The sequence below is a fragment of the Schistocerca nitens genome, chromosome 11 (genome assembly GCF_023898315.1).
Source record: "Schistocerca nitens isolate TAMUIC-IGC-003100 chromosome 11, iqSchNite1.1, whole genome shotgun sequence".
Taxonomy (NCBI): domain Eukaryota; kingdom Metazoa; phylum Arthropoda; class Insecta; order Orthoptera; family Acrididae; genus Schistocerca; species Schistocerca nitens.
Genome location: NC_064624.1, coordinates 133,781,333 through 133,787,888, shown reverse-complemented (window position 1 = coordinate 133,787,888; position 6,556 = coordinate 133,781,333). Strand labels below are relative to the sequence as shown.

Below are 6,556 nucleotides of genomic sequence, written 5' to 3'. Positions count from 1 at the left end.
AATAATGGTTTCGTAGAACACTGCAAACATTTTTCCATGAAGTGATTGACCATCTTGTCTCACAGGGGCATAAATGTATTCACAGCTATGGTGATTACTTTTGAAATACTAAACAGTTATCAGTGTAGCAAAATATATTACAACAAAAAAGACAAATGTGACAGGGTTCAGATCCTATGCAGAGCCAATCACAGAATGTTTTGATTTCGTTCATCACTTACAAATTATTTTTTTAATTTTGCTATGTTGACTCAATGATAAATCTATAATGGCAGATCCATGATTAAGTTGGGATTTCTTAATTAACACATACTAAGATAGATTTTCCCATGTGAGCAGTGCAAACCTTCCCTGCCCCCCCCCCCCCCTTCCCACCACCACACAAAATTCATAAGACCAGTTTTGTTTATCTGTTTCTTTGGGTGGCAGTGGCAGTGTGTGTAAACACAACTCAAACACACATACCTGACCACAGAGTTTGGCTGCCAAGGCCAGAATGTTAGCAGCAGTGCAAGATGCTCAGTCTTGCCTTGGCAGCCAGAGACTGTGGCCACGTCTGTGCATGTTGCGTATGTGTGTTGTGTTGTGTTGTGTGCTATCTAAATCTAGTGAAGACCTGTTTAGCCAAAAGCTGTGTTTGACAGTCTTTTTGTTGTGCCTATCTGCGAATCAGTGACTCCACTATATGGTGGGTAGCAACTATCCTTTTCATAATACTGTCAAACATAAATCTTCCTATTCATTGCTGTGAGAAGACAAAGAAATCCAGGTACAGTTACTAGCATCACTATTTTAAACCAAACAACTGCTTTTATTGTTATAACCAGGGCTCGATTTGTGATGGTATGCCATACCGATACCTCTGGTAAGTCACAGTACTGGTACCTCTTCTTTTTTTATAAATCAAGCACTGGTCATAACTGTTACTACTTCTACTTGTTTTATTTCTTCCAGATCATGTCACATCCAAAAGGTCAAACCAAACTGAACATACCTAGAAGAAACTGTTGTAATTAAGTGTTCATTTTCATAGTCCATTATGTACTCTCACAGACTGATCAGTCTGAAGTTACAAGCAGAGGAGAGGTGACGCGTGGAAAGAATCAAGGAAAAAGAACTGAACACATGCCAAATAAGAAGCTGTGTATCACTGGCCGAATGTGTTACAATTGGCTCATTATACCTTATTCTAAACATATACACAGTGAATCTTTGATGAGGCAAAAATGTTCACATGTCACTAATATACCTAAAACAGCTGATGTCTAACAGTTCACAGTAAGCGAATAAATTCTGAATAATTGAATAAATTATAACAAAAAATTCCACATTCCATGCAGAACCAGTCACAAAATATTTTGATTTCATACTTTTCACAGTTTTACTTTTGAAGAAATGTAAGCAACTAAGCCACAAAATATTATTCATTGACCTATAATCATTACCGGATGGACCATTGAACTCTTCTCAAAAGTGTGTGCTCCCCCCCCCCCCTTTCCAAAAACACACACACACACACACAAAAGAAAAAATGGGGCAATACAATATATGTAAAAGACATAACTCCTTTTGCAATAAACAGATTTATTTTACTGCAGTTGTTTCTAACATTTCATACTAAAACACACAAGAGATACAAGTGTCATCCACACCAATAAACATTTTATGACAGTGGGTTTTCACAATCTATCATACTACTACAGACAGTGACATAACATTAATATAATTTTGGCGCAGATGGTAAAACAAAAATAATGATCTTGGGTACTGGCTGTTGCCTATCCCTAGTAGTCACTCTGTTGTGGTACTGGATTTGCGATGTGCTTCTGAAAATAAATCAAAGATATATTGAAAGAATTATTGAATATTTTTTGATAGAACCTGGCAGTAATGGAAAAAAAACAAACAGAAGTAGAATAACATCACTAGATGTCAAATTAGAATAGCATCACTACATGCCAAATTAGAAAAGAATTAAGTATGTACTGATCAGTAACATGAATTTTGTGTGTAGAATACACCACTCTGTCGCCAATGAGGTGCAAATCAATCTCAAATGAAGTACCTAAGAGTAAAAACTCCTACATTTGAGCACATATTATGTTGTTAAATTGTGGAACATATAATCACCTAATCTGATCATGTATTGCATTCAGCAGCATAAGCCAGTTTCTGAACAGGCTTGAAAGTATCATGTACTATTACAAATCCAAAGGTAAGGAAATTATATTGTGTGGTGATTTTAACATAAATTTCGCTAACATTTTGTGTACAGTGAGTGATGTCATAAACCTCTTAGCAACTTTCAATGTCCAAAACATTGTAAATGATCCAACCAGAATAATACATAATTCAAGCAGCTGTATAGATGCAATATTCCTGGACTGTGAATCTCTTCCATTTACTAATGTCCTTAATTGGGCCAATGGACTCTCTGACCATCAGGGTATATTGTTATTGCTTAATTTAGGGCAAACTAAAAGACAAGTCGTCATCTACCTTCATCTTAAGAAGCTACATCAAAGACCCTAGCAATATTAGAACGTTTAAAAATCTACTTCAGTCTCAATCATGGGACATCGTTTACAAGCAAGATAATGTAGATAAGAAAACTTCAGTATTTCTTGACATACTGGGTCATCATTTCAATATGCCCTTTCCATTAAAACAAATCAAAGTACAACATTCAGCCAGAAAAACTGATAACAGGTGGATCACAAAGGGTATAAAAATATCATGTAAGACTAAGAGATCACTCTATGAGAAGAGCATTAAAACAGATGATACAAATTTCCACAGTTATTTCAAATATTACAAGAAGATACTTCATAAAGTAATATCTGAAGCAAAACGACTAGCAAATAAAGCATACATAAATGAGTCTAATAACAAATGTAAAGCAATGTCGGATGTTGTCAGAAAAACTTTACGAACTGACATCAAACAAAAAACACCGGAATATCTTCAGCACAATGCCCAAAAAATAATGGACATCAAACATATCCGTGATACATTTAATAAACACTTTTCAGGAATAGCTAACAGCCTATCATTTGGTCACTCTTCACCAACAAATTCCTATCCTCCAAAATGTATAAGATCTGACAAATCAATTTTTCTAATACCTGCAACGTTGAAAGAGGTTCTGCTAACTATTAGGAATATGAAAAGTTCCCTCTCATCTGGCCTTGATGGTCTAACTGCCTATGTAATAAAACAAGTTGCCAATGAAATAATACAACCACTCTACAACATAATCAACTGCTCAATGAATACTGGCATTTTCCCTCAAACTCTCAAAACCTCCAAGATAGTTCTGTTACACAAGAAAGGGGACAAACATGAAGTCAACAACTACTGACCCATATCCTTTCTCCCAACTGTGTCCAAAATAATTGAAAAAATTGTATATACCTGTATAATGTCCTTTCTTGTAAACAACTCCCTACTAACAGTACAGCAGTTTGGCATTCATAAAAATAAATCAATCAATGAGGCTCTCTTTTCATTTACTGATGAGATAATAGAAGCATCTAATGAAAAACATTATGCTTCTGGACTTTTTATTGATCTGACAAAAGCATTTGATCCATTCAACCACACACTAGTACTCCGCAAACGGGATGCATATGGTATAAGAGGAGTCTGTAATGGCTGGTTCCAGTCATATCTATCAAACAGAGGGCAGCTGGTAGCAATAGCAACAAATGACAGAAGAACAGCCCATTCAGATATAATACCAGTCACATCAGGAGTCCCACAGGGTTCTACATCTATGTCTACATCTACATACATACTCTGCAATCCACCATACGGTGTGTGGCTGAGGGTACCTTGTACCACAACTAGCATCTTCTCTCCCTGTTCCACTCCTAAACAGAACGAGGGAAAAATGACTGCCTATATGCCTCTGTATGAGCCCTAATCTCTTGTGGTCTTTCCGCGAAGTGTAAGTTGGCGGCAGTAAAATTGTACTGCAGTCAGTCTCAAATGCTGGTTCTCTAAATTTCCTCAGTAGCGATTCACGAAAAGAACGCCTCCTTTCCTGTAGAGATTCCCACCCGAGTTCCTGAAACATTTCCGTAACACTCGCGTGATGATCAAACCTACCAGTAACAAATCCAGCAGCCCGCCTCTGAATTGCTTCTATGTCCTCCCTCAAATCGACCTGATAGAGATCCCAAACACTCGAGCAGTACTCAAGAATAGGTCGTATTAGTGTTTTATAAGTGGTTTACTTTACAGATGAACCACATCTTCTCAAAATTCTACGAATGAACCGAAGACGACTATCCGCCTTACCCACAACTGCCATTACATGCTTGTCCCACTTCATATTGCTCTGAAGTGTTACACCCAAATATTTAATCGATGTGACTGTGTCAAGCACTACACTACTAATGGAGTATTCAAACATTACAGGATTCTGTTTCCTACTCATCTGCATTAATTTACATTTATCTATATTTAGAGTTAGTTGCCATTCTTTACACCAATCACAAATCCTTTCCAAGTCATCTTGTATCCTCCTACAGTCACTCAACAACGCCACCTTCCCATTCAACCTTAGGTCCCCTCCTCTTCCTTATCTTCATTAATGACCTCCCAGAACACCTACCCTAAACAGTACCTGCATTTTTCGCCAATGATACAAACCTCCTCTCTTGCAACATTTCTCCACACCAGGTGAGAGCTGACCTAGTTGACGGCAGTGAAAGGCTTCTATACTGGCTCTATGGGAACAAACTCCTACCTAATATGAAAAAAAAAAGACTCATATGGTCTTCTGCCCATCAAACAACCATACAACACATATGGAACCACTAATTATGGACAAGAAAGGTATTGAACAAGTGAGTGAGACTAAATTCTTATGTCTCTGGATAGATAACACACTGCAGTGGAATATCCACAGAGAGAAACTACTGTGTAAATTGAGTAGCCTCTGCTATGCCTTCAGAATTCTTAGACAAAGCTGTGATGTAACCACCATTAAAACTGTATACTTTGCACTAGTGAACTCAGTCCTCTCATATGGCATGTCATTCTGGGGGGCAATAAATAGGAAAATATTTGTTATGCAAAAGAGAATTGTCAAGGTCATATTAAGATTGCCACTGCACACACCTACCAAACCAATCTTTAAAGAACTCGGAATATTACCTGTACCATGTATATACATCCTAGAGACTGTTTCATTTGTCAGTAAGAATCTTCATCTCTTCAAAACAAATAATGACATTCATGATCATGACACCTGTGGCATAAGCATCATTCATCTAGATAATCAGAGACTCGGTGAATGCCATGATGGTGTGAGACACATAGGCAGCATACTTTATAATAAATTACCTTGCTCAGTCAAGAATAATAAAAACTCTTTCAGGAAGAAAGTTAACAGTATATTGCTTCAGGATTGTTTTTATTCTGTTGCTGAATTTATGGAGACCAATTTATGTCACGTGTTGCTTTAATTTAGTCTAATATCTCAATCTTGAATGACTGTAATGTAGATATGTATTTTATGTATTCTGTCATATAGTCAATGTAAGAAAAAGTATTATGCTTCAACAAGTCATTGCTGTATCTTGTATCTCATGTCATGGACATGATTTCGTGGATAAATAAAAATGACAAAAAAATGACATTGCAGCTGGGCAGGGGTAGATAGTGATGCTACGGATTTACTGACAATTATTATGTAGGTGTGTGTTCAAGCCATTAAGCATTCTAATAGCACCTTCACATTATATACATTTACTAATGTATTTTGACATAGATAAACCATCATAGTTCCAAATGAATAGAAATTTCTTCTACTCATTCATCATATTCTATACATCCCACCAAGAAGGTGAACAAGAATAGAAATTTCTTCTACTCTGCCACCAAGAAGATGAACCTACAGGGAGCAAGTGAAGGTAAAGATTAACAAAAGACAACCAAACACTGCTTAAGCTGTGCACTATATTAACAAGAAACTATTACAATACTGAAACTTCCTGGCAGATTAAAACTGTGTGCCCGACCGAGACTCGAACTCGGGACCTTTGCCTTTCACGGGCAAGTGCTCTACCAACTGAGCTACCGAAGCACGACTCACGCCCTGTACTCACAGCTTTACTTCCGCCAGTACCTTGTCTCCTACCTTCCAAACTTTACAGAAGCTCTCCTGCGAACCTTGCAGAACTAGCACTCCTGGAAGAAAGGATATTGCGGAGACATGGCTTAGCCACAGCCTGGGAGTTCTTTCTAGAATGAAATTTTCACTCTACAGCGGAGTGTGAGCTTCTGTAAAGTTTGGAAGGTAGGAGACGAGGTACTGGCGGAAGTAAAGCTGTGAGTACCGGGCGTGAGTCGTGCTTCGGTAGCTCAGTTGGTAGAGCACTTGCCCGCGAAAGGCAAAGGTCCTGAGTTCGAGTCTCAGTCGGGCACACAGTTTTAATCTGCCAGGAAGTGTCATATCAGCGCTCACTCTGCTGCAGAGTGAAAATCTCATTCTGGAAACATCCCCCAGGCTGTGGCTAAGCCATGTCTCCGCAATATCCTTTCTTTC

At 37.9% G+C, this 6,556-nt stretch overlaps 1 non-coding gene across 1 annotated transcript; it reads right to left on the bottom strand.

Annotated features, from left to right (window-relative positions):
- Positions 1-6,020: 6,020 nt before the first annotated feature.
- Positions 6,021-6,095, bottom strand: Trnas-uga (transfer RNA serine (anticodon UGA)). The gene has a single exon. It is a non-coding gene; the product is annotated as a tRNA-Ser (tRNA).
- Positions 6,096-6,556: the final 461 nt, after the last annotated feature.